The following is a 17,053-nucleotide window of genomic DNA, read 5'->3' on the forward strand; positions in this document are numbered from 1 at the left end:
TGTGGGGGAGTCTGGGAATGTGACAGCAAAGTCATTTATCTAGCTTTTCAAGGGATCAATGGGAGTGCTTTTCAAAGAATGCAGAAATGGTACCCGTCTTGGTAGTGTTACAGCCTGTAGCAGCCCTGCCAAGCCCAGGGTGAGTGGTGTTTGTGATGGTCTCCATGCTCAGGGTGCCAGGGCTTCATCAATGATCTCACCTGCCTTTAATGCCAAGGCAGGGAGGGGCCAGCTGCAAATAAAAGAACTGGGAGGGAGTCAGGGAGCTCCATCTTGTTGGTGCCTTCCTGACCTTCAGTCACCCACTGGGGCCTCAAGCTGAACAAATGACTTCTTGCTTCACTTTGCTGGTCTGTTAAATGGAATTGATAGCACGGTTTCTTTCCTGTTCTGCCCCACTAGAACATCATAGTATAATAATCATAATAGCAGGCCATAATTTAAGGATTGCAAAGCAATTTACATATATTGTCTCATCTGATTCTCACAACACCTGTATGGCATAGGGACTGTTTTTACTCTTATTTTATAGTTAAGGAAAGTGAGGCTGACATGGCTAAATGACTTGCCCAAAGTCACACACCTAATAACCTTTCTGAGGCAGGATTCAAACTCAGGTCTTCCTGATTGCAGATCTAGCGCTCTAATGGCTGGGCCACCTTGATGTCCACATAGTATCAGAGGGTCATAGATGTAGTGTCTGATGGGAGGAACAGGAAGGAGACGAGAGTCACTGTATCACAGACTGTGAAGGAGAGTAAAGTGTGAGAAGACTGAAGAGGTAGGAAGGGCCCAGTTTATAAAGGGCTTTAAAGGTTGAACAGAGGATTTTATATTTGATGCTGCAGATAATAGAGAGCCACCCTATTGAGTATTGTGGGAGGTGACATAGTCAGACTTGCAGTTTAAGATTTTCACTTCAATACCTAAATAGAGAATGGATTGGAATGGAGAGATATAGAATATTGTGAGGAGGTGATGAGGATTTGCATGAGGGTGATTGTAAGGAATGCACCAATTCACACTCCTACTTCCCCTCCCAAAAAGAGGGAAGGTGTGGTTCCTCATCTGTTTTTCAGAATCAAGACTAATCATTACAATTATTCAGAGCTCACCTTCCTTTTGTTATTCTTTTCATTTATATTGTAATTATTGTGCACACTGTTCTTCTGGTTCTGGTTACTTAGATCTTGGCTATGCTATTTCTGACTCTGGCAAACACAAAAGCACAGTGTGTGAAAGTTCAAATCTGTCCCTGGATTGTCAGAGCCAACCTCTGAAACTGACAGATCAGAGTCGGTATTTTAAGACATGAGGGGATGAGAGGAAAAGAAACTATAATACCCAATTAATAGACTACTACAAATCAAGAGAGGCAAATTATAGGGACTTCAGGGAACCAGATAGAGTTTGCAAGGGTACCAGGCCACTATTGGTCCTGACACTCTGAAAAAAAAGCATTTTTAATGCAAATTGCTCTACAGAGAACCAGGCAACTGGTTGGGTGGGGAAGTGATAGTCTAATCCTCTTACCTTGATTCTTTATAGGTTAGTGATAGGTACTGGCATGGGGAATTGCCAAATGAGGAAATGCCCTCTACCATTCAGGCCAGCACCTTCTCTGTAACTTTATGAATTTCAGGAAGGAAAAGAGGGATGCTGACTTACAGAATGATTTATTCAATGCCCTGCTAGATGGGGAATTAAACCCAATGTTCCTGATTCCTCTCACTCAGAGAGTTCTCCTCATCAGGGACAATTATGGATACTTAATACAATTATTCCTTCCACATCGCAAAGGTTAGGGGTACAAAACCTCCCCACCCCCTGGAAAATCTGGAAAATCTCCATAAAATTTTTTGGCCCTCCCTTTGTACCAGAGAAATCTGATTTTTTTTCTTTTTCTTTCAAAGGGTGTTTGCAGTACCTTACTGTAATATTTGAGTTAAGTATTTGGTCATAGGCTTTGTGTTGTCTTCAGCTTCAACAGAACTCCTCCAAAATTTTCATTTGATTTCATATGCCAACCTGTGATATATCGAAACCATGATGGGGGAAGTTGTGATGTAGAAAGGCTAACTGTAGTTATGTTTTGTACCAGTGATAATCTCTTTGTATTCTGACCCAGTAAAGATTAGCCTTCAGATTATAATCGCTATCTCCTAAATGATGCTATGAGATGTGCACATAATGGTTGGAATTATTTATCCTATCTTGGTTATAACCAAAATGCACCCAACCTAAACCAGGATAACATTGTACACAGTAACAGCAATATTGTAATTGTGTGGGACAGCAACCCTAACCCAAATTAAACTCAGAGACTTCTCAAGGTGGAAAGCAAAGGTTACCTTTATTACAGTCCCATGAGATGCCTGTCTGCTCCTCGATACACCTGGAGAGAGAGAGAGACCATGTAACAGGGGCTGCCTTATAAAAGCAAATCTCTGCCCACCATGAAAACAAGTCTCCACTCACCACTATCCCTTACCCCCTTAACCCGGAGGTGGGGCTTACATTCTAAGCTTGAAAGTTTCTTCCTATCCCCTTAACCTGGAGGTGAGGCTTACATTCTAGGTGCAAAATTCAAAGCCAAGGACAAACGGCTCAGGTTGGGGGTGGGGCAGGGCTTATTCTTTCTGTTAAGTGCTTAAAAGCAGGGTCTGAGTGGGGGAGGATTTTGAAAGTAGTAATCAAGAATTATTTGACCCTTTGAGGAACCTTCACTTCTGAGAGTTCATTTCTCACACTACCTTCAGAACTCATTACCTTAATTACACTGAGAAGTCTTCACTGGGACATCCCATTCATAATGATCATCAACTGTGAAAAACTCAGATACTCTAATCAATACAATGATCCAAGAGAGTTCCAAAGGACCCATGATGAAAGTTGCTATCCAACTCCAGAGGGAGAACTAATGAACTCTGAGTACAGATTGAAGCATATTTTTTTCACTTACTTGATTTTTCTTGCTTTTTTTGTAGCATGGAATTATGTTTTGCATGACTTCATATGTATAATGGGTATCATACTGCTTGCCTTCTCGATAGGTGGTGAGAGCCTACAGGGAAGGAGAGAATTGAACTAAAAATTTAAAAAAATGAATGTTAAAATAAAGTTGTTGTCTTTTTTCTTTTTTAAATGAACCTGCCTGAAGTTTATTTGTAGTGGGTATACATTGCACTTAAAGTCAGGAAGACCTGAATTCTAATGTGGCCTCAGACACTTCCTAGCTATGTGGCCCTGGATAAGTAATTTTACCTGTCTGCCTCAGTTCCCTCATCTGTAAAATGGGGATAAAAATACAACCTAACTCTTAGGATTATCGTGAAGATAAAATGAGCTAGTGTCTGTACAGTGCTTTGCAAACTTGAAAGTGCTATGTAAATGCTAGTTATTATTATTTATTACTATTATATGCTCAGGAATCTCACAGAGACAAATAGTGTCTGTATATATCCCATTACAATAATCCACTTACAGACCATTTTTAAGATGATGAGGACAAAGTACAATGTCAAACAAAGGTAATTTCAAAAGATTCAAAGATAATTTTGAAAAATAATCATCCCTTACACACTGACTCAGAACCTAAAACTAGATAGCATTTTAAAAAAATGTCTCCAGCTGAGCCTCTCTCCACATTCTACCTCCAATCTCAAAAGGCAATCTCAATTATGACTTTCTTCACTTCTTTTCACACCTTGTTAAATATTTAGAAAGGCCCTTTACCTCTTTGCAGTTAATGTTGCCTTCAAATGATGGGAGTTCAGGTTTGGGCCAGGGAGAAGGATCACTAAGGGAATACATAAAAATGCTATCCATTGCCAAGACGAGAGCAATTCTTAACCAATCAGATTAAATGGGCATAGAAAAGAGAATTTTATAACTATAACCTGTGATGTGTAATGGTGACAGCTAAATCTATGCATATCATTAGTTGGCAAAGAATATGTGATAAGATAAGCCCAGGGCATTCCTAAACAGAAGGCTCCCCAGCACCCTGTAAATTCTGCTGCCACCATCCCAAGGACTCTGAGGGGCTTCTTCTTCTGCAGCCATGACCTTACACTGTGGCATTTCCCCCTTGCTTTTACCTTACATTTCTTCTCCATAACTGTTCATGCTTCACTCCTTTAACAAAATTTCATTGAGTATCCACTTTGAGTAAGGCATTGAACATTGCCAACAGTCTGGTACCTAGAATGCCAGACTTATTTTGGTGCAATGTATGGATATATGTATCCATACACACACACATACACACACACACACACACACAAATATGTGTGTATATGTGTGTGTGTATGTATATAATATGCATGTTTATCTTTTGAACTTCAAAGTTTCCATGCAACTGATGTTTCTTCATGAAGAATGCTTAGAAGTCTTCTAATTCATTGAAGATCCATTTTTTCTCCTTGTGCCATTATATTCAGTTTATCTATTTAGGTAATTCTTGACTTGCCCATATCCTTTCTCTGCTGCTTTATAGTGATGGCTGCTAAAATATGTGTAACCCTGATTGTGTCTCCTTGGGACTTGGATTCTTTATGGCTGCTTGTGGTATTTCTTCTTTGACTTGGAAACTCTGGATTTTGGTTTTCATGTTCCTGGGTATTTTCATATTGTGGTTCTTTCAGGAGGTAACCAGTGGATCTTTTTTATTTCTACTTAGTCCTCTGGTTCTAGGAGATTTGGGCAATTTTCATTTAAGATTTCCTGAAATAGGATGTGTAGACTCTTTCTATGGTGGTAACATATACAGATAGACCAATGATTTTTAATTTTTGCGCCTTGATCTGTTGCCCAGGTAAATTGTTTTTGTTAGGAGATATTTTATATTTTCTTCTATTCTTTTCAACTCCGTTAATATATTTCTTGTCTCATGAAGTCATTAGCTTCTATTTGGTTTATTCTAATTTTCATGGAATTTCTTGCTTGGGCAAGATTTTGTATCTTTTTTGCCAAGCTATCCCCTTTCTAATTCTTTCTTATATAGCTCTCATTTCTTTTCCAATTTGTTTCCTCAAACAGTCTCATTTCATTTATGAACTCTTTTTTAAAACTCTTGCTTCAACCCTTTCAGGAATTCTAGTTGAGTTTGTCCCCAAACTGTGTTTTTCTCTGAGGCATTCCTTGTAGATGTTTTGGAGACATTCTCTTCTTTCTCCTCTCCTGGGTTTGTGTCTTGAGCATCACTGCCACCATAACAGTTCATTATAGTGGGAATCTTTTTTTGTTTGCCTATTCTTTCAGCCTACTTCCTAACTTTGGATCTGATGTTAGGGCTAGGCTCTAACACACATCTGGAGGAAAGGTCTGGGTTGGTCCTGTTGCTGCTTTCTTGGGGTACTGAATATTGTGTTATTTCAGGATTTCAGGGACAAGCTGGGGATCTGAAAGCTTTCAGTACTCCCAAAGTGCTGATCCAGAGCAAAGTCTTATCATCATCCTTTAGTCTACATTTTGCAAGTTTCTGAGCTTGGTTTGGATCAAAGCAATAATAAAAGGTGGCTGGACTCAGCTCTTAGCAGCCAGCTAGGAAATTCTGCTCATTCAGAGTGACAAAACCGTAGGCCTCAATTTGGTTTGGAATTCCTGTCCTGGCTATTTCTCTGCACAGCGGTCTAGATATTGGAACTGAAACCCTGTTCCGTTCCTGGGATCTGAATGTTGGTGCTTGCTTCTGAACTTTCTCCTTCTCCATACACTGTCCAGGACTCCTCTAACAGAATGCCTCCCCCTCCTTTTCCTGCCACCTGTTCTGTGTAGATCCCCTTCTCAATCTGCCTTGGATCTATAAAGTAGAACTGGATAATGGGTAATATTTACCAATTGCACCAGTCCCTGTTGCAGTATGCCCTGGCATAGATCTGGGACCTCCTTTTACCCTGGTGCACAGCCACTCCTCGATGCTGGAGAGCTCTCCAGCACCAGTATGTTCCTGTTCCAGCCCCTGTTTCTCACTGTCAGCAGTCCTCTCTTTCTGTCTCCCTATGCTGAATGGGACTGGACAAAGGACTCACTGTGACTTTTTCCCAGTTTCCCCATCAGGATTTGGTCTGATGCATTTTTTACTTGGAAAGCTTTTGTGGAAAGAAGTTCAGTTACATAACTTCCTGTTATTTTGCCATCTTAGCTCCACCTTCTATTATTTTCATTTTCAAATATATCCCTTTTACCTCCTCTCCCTAGCAAACTGCCTCTTTTAACAATAAGAAGAAAGAGAACAAAAATAGTTCAGCAAAGTCACTAAACACATTTACCTTTTCTGACAGTGTATGCAATATTCCACATTTGAGCTAACATTTGTCTTTATGCTATAGTGTTATGTTTTTTCCCCTTTCTGTTTATAGTCCCATAGTTATGGTACATATTATTTTCCTGGTTATGCTTATTTCACTTTGCATCAGTTCATATAAGTCTTCTCATGCTTCTTTAAATTCTTTAGATTCATTATTTCTTGTGGAGCAGCAATATTCTGTCATACTCAAACGCTGCTTTATCATTCTCTGATCTCTGTGAACCTTTCATTTCCAATTCATTTCTGCCACATCAAAAAATGCTACCATGAATTTAGCATAGAGGAAAGAACGTTGGACTTGGATTCAGGAAATCCTGAGTTCAAATCCTTCTTTAGTCACCGTCTGAGTGACCCTGATTAAATAATTTAACCTCTCTAAGTCTCAACTTCCTTATCTATAAAACAGGGACAATAATAATACCTACTCCACAGGGTTGTTGTGAGGATCAAATGAAATAACATATATAGGGCTTTGCAAACATGATGATGTTGGTGGAGGGGGGTTGCATATGGGACCTTTCTGTTTTTGACCTCCTTGGGGTATATACCTTTTTGCCCATTCTTAAGGGATAAGACATGTTCTTTGGGCTGCCACAGCCCCTGCAGGAATCTAATAGAAAGGAACCATGATGGCTGGAGGGCCCCACCATTTTGGATAGTGGATTGCTTATTTTTGTGTCTGAGCTACACTTGTCCTCATGGGAGTGAGGTGGTACCTGAGCTATAGTAGTCATGAACCTGTGGGTCCTAAAATTTTTTGAGGAGAAATGAAGTGTGCAGTTATTTCTTTAATACATTGGAAAACCCCTTGAAACCCTTGGATGAAAAATGCATTAATACCACCTTGCTCCTTTCATTCACTGAACTCAAATATTTGATGAATATTTGCTCTTTAACACTAAATCATTCCTGTGACTGGGCATCTACCATCATCATCCTCATTACCAGACAGAAAAATACTTCACTGAGAGGCTAAAGCACTGTCTTGAAATTTCCCAATCTTTCAGGGGCTCAGGTGGAACTGGAAATTACATCTCTATACTCCTTCTACATCTCTCTGTTCTCATTTTTTTTCCTATTGAGAACCTCAAAAAATGTTTCGTTGGATGCCTCCTGAGAGGTCAAGTTCTGTGCAGTGTAGGCTTATTTCTCTGTTTTTAGGGTCGGTGATTTTCTAAAGTCATTATTTCTGCTATTGTTTGTCCTTCATTTTCAAGGAGGACCAGTGATATCACAGGGGATATCTTGACCATGGGTGAGCTAGATTTAAGTGAGGCAAAGTTGAACAAAGTTGCCAGCCTCACTCTCTCTTCCAGGGTCATCCACATTCAGTGGCAAGACAAAAGTCTGGAAATGGCCTGGGATGCAGTGGATGACCTTGGATTTTTCAATGTCTGACCAAGCTCTAAGTGATCCACATAGTCTACCTGATCGGCCTTCACGACCATTGGAGCAATTTGCTCTCATTCCTCTGGGGAAAGTCTTCACTTTCACAGAATAAACATCCCCTTAATTCACTAAAGGTTTGGAGATCAGTAGTTACCCTCAATCTGGTTTAGTTTACTGGGGTGTGGCCCCAAACGTGTTACAGCTTCTTGGAGCCACAGGTGAGAGTTGAGTGCCAGGTAGACACCAAAGGTGGATGAGTAGCCCTGAAAAAGGCTCAGCAGGGCCTCACACCAGAAGTGCTAGTGCTCCTTGACCACCTCCTCTACCCAACATTTCTGCTAACCACCAAAGGAAAACAGTGAATAACCAAAAGTGTTTCTTCATGTAGAATTTTGTCATTTTATTATACTGACTTTTTTCTGCTAAGTTGTGTCTAATTTTAGTTTAGTTTACATGATTATAGACCTGGAAGGAACCTTAGAGAACATTCCTCATTTTATACATGAGGAAACTGAGGTAAAAATGGGCAGTTGACTTGCCCAGGGTCACACAGCTAGTAAGTTTCTGAAGCAAGATTTGAACTTCTCCTTACTCCAAGTCCAGGTGATGAGGATGGGATCTAGACCCCAAAAAGGAAAAACTCCCATACTGCTATAATCCCATCAACTGGCCTTTCATTGCGACTACACCCAATCTCTGTTCCCTATAGCCCCTGGCCATTTCCCACCTTTAATCCTAGCTAGGCTCCATTCTCCCTCCACCCCATGGTCCAGATCCCAGGAGTTCTGTTCACCCCCAGTTTACTGGCCACTCCCATTCAGATATCCTTAGACCCCTCCTCCAGTCACCCCAAACTACTTGGTCACTCCTAGATCCCTCCCATAGTCTTCCTCTATGTAAGGTCCATCTTGTCTCCATTGAGGTGCTTAGATTCTTAAAATCTAGCCAATAGCTTACTAATGTTCAGACTCCTTGAGATGGATGTTCTAATAAACCTTGTCTTTGGATGAAAGAAGGCTTGGGTCCCGATTTTGGGGTGATTTTGGAGTCCCAGCACCCCTAAGCCCCACATCACAGTGACATTTCTGCTATGCAGTGTACCCCTCTTTGTGTCAAAGCGTAGAACTCTCTCCCTCTGCCCTTCTTTTCCTGCTGAACAACTGCTTCTGCTATGACTGCATATTTACTTAGCATGCCATTGCTGTCTGGCACTGTACAGAATGTGCAAGAAGCAGGTATGATCAGGGGAATACGTGATTTGCAGGATTAATGCACCTTCTGTGAAGCTGGACATGGAGCTGGGTTGACACAGCAGCTCCTGTCTGGTGCCCTGAAAAGTACTGATGCATTTATGAGGCAACACCCTGGGGCTATTCTTCAAAGGCCTGAGATCCCAGGAGCCAGCCCTATGACCAGGAGCAGAGGTAAGCTTCACCTGTTCTTGTCATCTACAGGTGAAGGGTATTTGTGGACAGGGAACATTTCTGACAAAGCCTCAGATATCAGGATGCCTCAAACTCTGAAGTGCAAAATGCTTCCTGACAGGTCTCTCTGTGCCAAAAGGAACAGAAATCAATTTGGTAATATGTTAAGACGTTCTTAATGACATAGCTTTTGCATTCTAAAGACACCATTAGATTCCAGGCTCTCAGTCTCTTCAGTTTTGATCAAATTGCAAATTTTCTCTAAACTAGCTGCTAATGGATCAGATAAGAATGCTCTTAAAAAAAAATAATGGCCATGTGCTCTTCTCCTCTCAGGCCCCTAAATGTTTTGCTGGTTTGTTTTCCAAACCTTAGGTCCTGGAGGGATGTGCTGTGAAGGCAGAATCTGCCCTCCTACGTATTATCCACAGTCATTTGCTATATTCATCAAAAGTGAGTGCCGTGGCAAAAAAAAAAAAGAATGAAACAAATTAGGTGATAATCACTTTGGTGAGACACCTCAGTCATATGCTAAGTGAGTGACCAAAGGCAAGTCACCTAAACTCTCTGCTCTCCAGGCTATTCAGAGTCTCTAATTTGTCAACGAGTTACTCAACTGTATTAGTGATTTTCATGCAAGGACTTTCTTAAATGGATGCAACTACTGGTCTAAGACCAATAATTCCTCCATAGGATCATAGAATTGGAACTAGGAAGGACCTCAGAGATCATTCAGCCCAAGCCCTTCACTTTACATAGAAGGGAACTAAGGCCTAGGGAAATTAAGTGATTTACTTAAGATCACAGGGATAGCAAATAACACAGAAGTCTTTTTAATCCAGGTCCCCTGCACCCAGGGCCTGTGCTCTTTCTACTGTACTACACTGTTGAAAGATTCTCTCTTCAAAAGAGTCCTCATCTGATTAGGCTGAGCATTCTCTCCTTGTAGAGCTTCATGAGCTCTTCATTCATTGCCTTCATGAGCTGCTGTGTCCAAAAATATTCAGCACCTCATAGTCCAAATTCCCTTCTGACCTTTCCTCACCTGATAAAAGAGCAAGAAATGCAGTACTTATTATACATATGAAGTCATGCAAGCATATTTCTGATGGGGTATGGGCCCAAGCCAAGACCTTTGCCTCTCACCCTGATGCAGTTTAGGAGTTTAGGGGTCCTGGGACCCCAAAATCACAACATGTGGGTCCTGCCTGAAATAATTTGACCCAAGCCTTCTTTCTGCCAATGACAAGGTTTATTAGAATATCCATCATATTGGGCAGACTCTTAAGGAGGCTGAACATTAGTGAGCTATTGGTTAGATTATAAGAATCTGACCAGTGGCTAGATTTTAAGAATCCCAGCAGTGGCTAGATTATAATGAATGGGATGTCCCAGTGAAGACTTCTCAGTATAATTAAGGTAATGAGTTCAGAAGGTAGTGTGAGAAATGAACTCTCAGAAGTGAAGGTTCCTCAAAGGGTCAAATAATTCTTGATTACTACTTTCAAAATCCTCCCCCACTCAGACCCTGCTTTTAAGCACTTAACAGAAAGAATAAGCCCTGCCCCACCCCCAACCTGAGCCATTTGTCCTTGGCTTTGAATTTTGCACCTAGAATGTAAGCCTCACCTCCAGGTTAAGGGGATAGGAAGAAACTTCCAAGCTTAGAATGTAAGCCCCACCTCCGGGTTAAGGGGGTAAGGGATAGTGGTGAGTGGAGACTTGTTTTCATGGTGGGCAGAGATTTGCTTTTATAAGGCAGCCCCTGTTACATGGTCTCTCTCTCTCTCTCCAGGTGTATCGAGGAGCAGACAGGCATCTCATGGGACTGTAATAAAGGTAACCTTTGCTTTCCACTTTGAGAAGTCTCTGAGTTTAATTTGGGTTGGGGTCACTGTCCCACACAATAAGAATCCCAGGATTTTAATGGAGACAAGATGGACCTTATATACAGAAAGACTATGGGAGGGATCTAGGAGTGGCCAAGTAGTCTATGAGGTAATAGAACTCCAGGGGTGGCCAAGGGAGAATGGAGTCTAGATAGGATTAAGGGTGGGAAGTGGCCTGGGACCATAGTGAGGTATTAAATTACAGCCTCAGGAGAATGCCTGAGACTTGGCCATGTGGGAAAGTCCAGGGTTTTTCCTTTTTGGGGTCTAGATCCCATCTTCTACTTGATCAAGGAAGTCTCTTGCATTTGCCTGAGGCTATAATCCTATCAACTGGCCTTTCCTTATCCTCTAGGCCCAATCTCCCATTTCTTTGTTACCCTTAATGTAGCCCAACCCAATAGACAACAGTCTGTTACTTCTGGATGGCGATCCCCTTCCCTCTCCCCACTTCCCACCCTTGATCCTATCTAGACTTCATTCTACTTCCCAGTCACTGTATCACGATTCTCCCTAGACCCCTTCCTCCAGTCACTCCAGTTTGCTGTTCACTCCCATCAAGACACCCCTTCTCCCACATCCCTCCTCCAGTCACCCCAAACAACTTGGCCACTCCTAGGTCCCTCTCAGTCTTTCTGTAGGTAAGGTTCATCTGGCCTCCACTAAGCTGCTGAGACTCTTAAAATCTAGCCAAGTGCTGAGATTCTTTAAGAGTCTAGCCAATGGCTGAGACTTGGTCAAGCCTGCTTGTCAATATGAGCATCACAAATGTTTAGATTCCTTGAGAGTCTGGCAAATATGGCTGATCTTTAATAAACCTTGTCTTTGGCTGTAAGAAGGCTTGGGTTGAACACATTTAGACAGGACCCATGTGTCATGACTTTGGGGTCCCAGCAATCCTAAACCCCTAAACCTTATTTCCACATTAACCATGCTATGAAAGAAAAAAAAAAGCAAGAAAAATAGAGAAAGTAAAAGAAAACGTGCTTCAGTCTACACTTAGTGTCCATCAGCTCTCTGTCTGGAGATGGGTAGCATTTTTCATCAAGTGTCCTTTGGAATTGTCATGGATCATTGTATTATTGACAGCAGCTAAGTCTTTCACAGTTGATTGTTATCACAATATTGTTGTGTCTTTGTGCAATGTTCTCCTCGTTCTGCACACTTCACTTTGCATCAGTTCATATAAATCTCATCTCTTGAATATGCCCCTTCTCTCTTCTGAAACTGCCACTAGCCTAGTACAGGCTCTCATCACCTTATTCCTAGATTATTGAAATAGCCTGTTGATTGGCTTGCCTGCCACAAGTCTCTCCCTACTCTAATCCATCCTCTATTCAGCCACCAAAGTGATTTTCCTACGGCACAGTTTGCTGAAGTCATCCCCCCTACTTAATAACCTTCAGTGGCTCCCTGTTACCTCTAGGATCAAGTACAAAATCTTGCTTGGTCTTCAAAGCCCTTAATAACTTAGCCCCCTCCTACCTTTCCAGTCTTTTCATGCCTCAGTCTTTGATCCAGGACACTTGCCTTCTTGCTATTCCATGAACAACACACTGCATCTCTCAGCTCTGGACATTTTCACTGACTTTCCACCGTGCCTGGAATGTTCTCTCTCCTGAGCTCTGCCTCCTAGTTTCCCTGGCTTTCTTCAAGTCCCAGCTAAAATCCTACCTTCTACATGAATCCTTTCCTGATCCCTCTTAATTCTAGTGCCTTCCCTTTGTTGCTTATTTCCTACTTACTCTGTAAATAGCTTGTCTCCACATAGTTGTTTGCATATCATCTCCCTCATTAGATTGTTACCTCCTTAAAGGCAGGGACTGTTTTTTACTTTTCTTGGTATCCTTAATTCTTAATACAGTGCCTGACACATAGTAGGTGTTTAATAAATGCTTATTGACTGACTAACAGGGTTATCTTTAGGATCTTGAAAGAATTTGAGTGTAATCCCATGGTGGTATTCTTTCTTTGGGAATCTAGTCCTGCCAATGTGAGAACAGGTTAGAGTAAATAAGCCATCCAAAAGAATTAGTAGGTTCCTGCATGCACTTTGTGTATGTGTGCCCATATCAAGGCCCATGTTAAGCTTCCCATTAATGTTACATTGGGGGATGGGAGTTGTACCATACATGGCACATAACTGTTGAGGTTTAGGAGTTAAAGGGTGCTGGGACCCCAAAATCACAACATACGGGTCATGTCTAAAAGAATCCAACCCAAACCTTTCAGCCAAAGACAAGGTTTATTAGAACATCTGTCATATTGGGCAGACTATTAAAGAGTCTGAACATTAATAAGCTATTGGCTAGATTATAAGAACCTGAACAGTGGCTATATTTTAGAATCTGAGCACCTTAATGGAGACAAGATGGACCTTATATACAGAAAGACTGTGGGAGGGATCTAGGAGTGGCCAAGTAGTTTGGAGTGACTGGAGGAGGGGTCTAAGGAATATCTGAATGGGAGTGGCCAGTAAACTGGAGTGAACAGAACTTCTGGGACCCAAACCACATGGCCAAGGGAGATTGGCCATGTGGGAAAGTCCAGGGTTTTTTTTTTTGGGGGGGTCTAGATCCTATCCTCATCATAATCATTGAAACATGAGGTGTTTGGGCAGCTAGGTGGTACAGTGGATAGAGTGCTGGGCCTAATGCCAGGAAAGCTCATCTTCCTGAGTTCAAATCTGGCCTCAAACATTTACTAGTTGTGTGATTCTGGGCAAGTCACTTACCCCTGTTTGTTTCAGTTTCCTCATCTCTAAAATGAGCTGGAGAAGGAAATGGCAAACCACTCCAGTATCTTTGCCAAGAAAACACCAAATGGGGTCATAAAGAGTTGGACATAACTGAAAAATGACTTAATTGAATGAATTGTTTGGGGAGTGCTCTACTGTGGGAGTTTGCAGTAGATAGTACCCCTTCACGTGTTGGGTGTAAAGCATGGGGAATGAGTCTACCAGATTTTTTTTTGTTTTATTTCCTTTGCTATTCTGCCCTATTTAAAAAATATCCACGCTGTCCCTATGTTTTGACGTGATTTTCCATTTAAAGAATGGAAACAGGCATAACTGACAAATAGATGGTGTCTCATAGGTAAAGAAAGTGTCATAAAGGGACATAGTGGCCCAGTGTTTTGTGAGCCTTTCTCACTGGTCTTCAGTTGTATTCTGTCCTTCCCTTTGCCTGAATTTCCATGATTGGTTTGTTTTGTCCTCAGGTTGTTCACAAATCTGCTTGTGCTCTTCCTCCCTTATCTTGTGTTTGACTCTACTAACTTAATTTCCAATGGCCCCAGCCTACCTTCTCTCCCCTACATGGTTATTCTTTCCTCGGAATCATCAGTTCATGGGCACAGCCTTGCAATGGGACTGATGGAGTTGGGATCTGGACCCCAGAAAAGGAAAAACTCTGGACTTTCCCACATGGCCAAATCTCTGGCGTAGGCTTGAGGCTAGAATCCCATCAAATGGCCTTACATTGTGGCTACACCCAATCTTCCAATTCTCTGTTACCCTTAACCTAGCCTAACCCTCCATTATCTTACCTCCCTATGGCCCCTGGCCACTTCCCACCCTTAATCCTAGCTAGACTCCTTTCTCCCTTGGTCATGTGGTCCAGGTCCCTGGCATTCTATTACCTCACAGTCCCTGCAAACTACTTGACCACTCGTAGATTCCTCCCACAGTCTTTCTGTATATAAGGTCCATCTTGATTCTTATTAACTTGCTCAGATTCTTAAAATCTAGCCACATGCTCAGATTCCTTAAGAGTCTGCTCAATACGACGAATGTTCTAATAAACCTTGTCTTTGGCTGAAAGAAAGCTTGGGTCTAATTCTTTCAGGCAGGACCCACTGTTGTGATTTTGGGGTCCCAGCACCCCTAAACCCCTAAACCTCGACAGGACCAGGACTCTGCTGTGTCTGATAATAGACCCACATATCCCTATGCAATGTCTGCTTGTTCCAGTTCTTGAGTCACGCGTATTTAGCAGGTATCCTGGACATGATACATTCCTGTAACTTTAAAGTCATTTTTTATAGTAATAAGCTCACATTTTTATATTGCTTTTAGGCCTTCAAGGCACAGTCCTCAAATAACCCTATAAGATGCATAGTGCAAGTACAAATACTGTCTTTAATAAATACTAATACTGTATTTAACTAGTACTGTATTTAATAATAAAAACAGCTAATGTTTATATAGCATTTACTATATATCAAGTGCTGTGCTAAGAACTTTTCAATTATTGTCTTATTTGATCCTTACAATAACCCTGGGTGGTTAAGTACTGCTTTATGGATGAAGAAACAGATGCAGACAGAAGTGAAGGTGTTGAGGATAGAATCTGGACCCCAGAGTTTCCCACATGACCAAATTTCTGGATTTCACCTCAGGCTGTAATCCTATAAACTGGCCTTTCATTATCTTCTAATCTCCCAATTCTGTTACCTAGCCCTCCATTGTCTATTATTTCCAGATGGCCCTGCCACTTCCCACCCTTAATCCTGTCTAGACTCCATTCTCCCTTGGCCAGGTGGCCATCCAGATCTTCCTGAGACCCTTCCTCCAGTCACCCCAAACTACTTGGTCACCCCTAGATCCCTCCCTTGGTCTTTCTGTATATAGGGTCCATCTTGTCTCCATTAAGGCGCTCAGATTCTTACAATCTAACCAATAGCTCAGTAATGTTCAGATTCCTTAAGAGTTTGGCTAATATGGCAGATATTCTAAAAACCTTGTCTTTGACTGAAAGAAGGCTTGAGTTGAATTCATTTGGGCAGGACTCACATGTTGTGATTTTGGGGTCCCAGCACCCCTAAAGCTTAACAAAGGGACTTGTACAAGGAAGGTCACACAGCTAATAAGTGTCTGAGTCTGGATTTTAAGGCAGGTCTTCCTGACTTCGGACTGGGTGCTCTAAGCACTGCACCACCAGCTTCACTATATACAAATAGATAAGGCGTTATAAGGCCATTAGATTAATGAACGTTTAATATTGATGAAAAGTCTTTCTTGTAGAGCGTGGACCTCAAACTGTGATTTACACGCATAGAAAGGCAAGGTTAGGAAAAAGGAAATTAGGTGTTCTATGCATTCCTGATGGCTTGGCAGAGGTAGTCAGAGACCTGGACTGGAATCCAAACTCTGCAACTTACTGCTTATATGGCTTTGGATAGGACAGTTAACACCTATGAGACTCAGTTACCTCATGGGGCAGCTGGATGGCCAAGTGGATAGAGCACTCAGGCACTTACTAGCTGTATGACCCTGAGCAAGTCACTTCACCCTGTTTGCCTCAGTTTCCTCATCTCTAAAATGAAATGGAGAAGGAAATGGCAAAACGCTCTTAGTGTCTCTGCCAAGAAAACCACAAACGGAGTCATGAAGAGTTGGACACGGCTGAACAGTTATAGTAAAGTGAGGGGACTGGACAGCAGGATCTCATATCTAAAGTCCCTTCTACCTCTCAATCTATGGTTCTGTGATCTGACTCCCAATTCACTACTCTTCCAGAACTACCATGCTGCCTCCTGCTCTCTCCTTCAAGGTCAAATACACTTTTCTAGCTGAAATCTTCAAAGTTCTCTATAAATCAGCCTAATCATAACTTTCTGTAATATGCTATCATCCATTCTGCACTTGCCTAGTAATCAAGCTACCCTCTTGTTTTCTGGGGGTCATTTTCCCTCTCCTATGTTTGCCAACCCATCAGAAATGCAGAAATGATTTCCCTTGTCCAAACATAGGCTCTCCATTCATTCAAATCAGTTTGAGGTCTGTGTCTACAAGGAAGATTTCTTCATCAGTATTAAACATGCATTAACCTGATGGCTATATAATACCTTATTCATTTTTGTCTATTCTTCAGGGTACCTTAAAAATTCCAACAATATGTGCTGGTTACATATTTGTTTGTCTTGTCTCCATGTCTTTCCTCTTCTCCTCTGTTCCCGATCACACTTATTAGAAGTTAAATTTCTTTTGGGTGGGAACCAAAATTAGTAGTTGAATCCTGGGGCCTCTTAAGAACCTAGTG

Source organism: Phascolarctos cinereus, unplaced genomic scaffold (assembly GCF_003287225.1).
Source record: "Phascolarctos cinereus isolate Bilbo 61053 unplaced genomic scaffold, phaCin_HiC Scaffold_726;HRSCAF=1367, whole genome shotgun sequence".
Taxonomy (NCBI): domain Eukaryota; kingdom Metazoa; phylum Chordata; class Mammalia; order Diprotodontia; family Phascolarctidae; genus Phascolarctos; species Phascolarctos cinereus.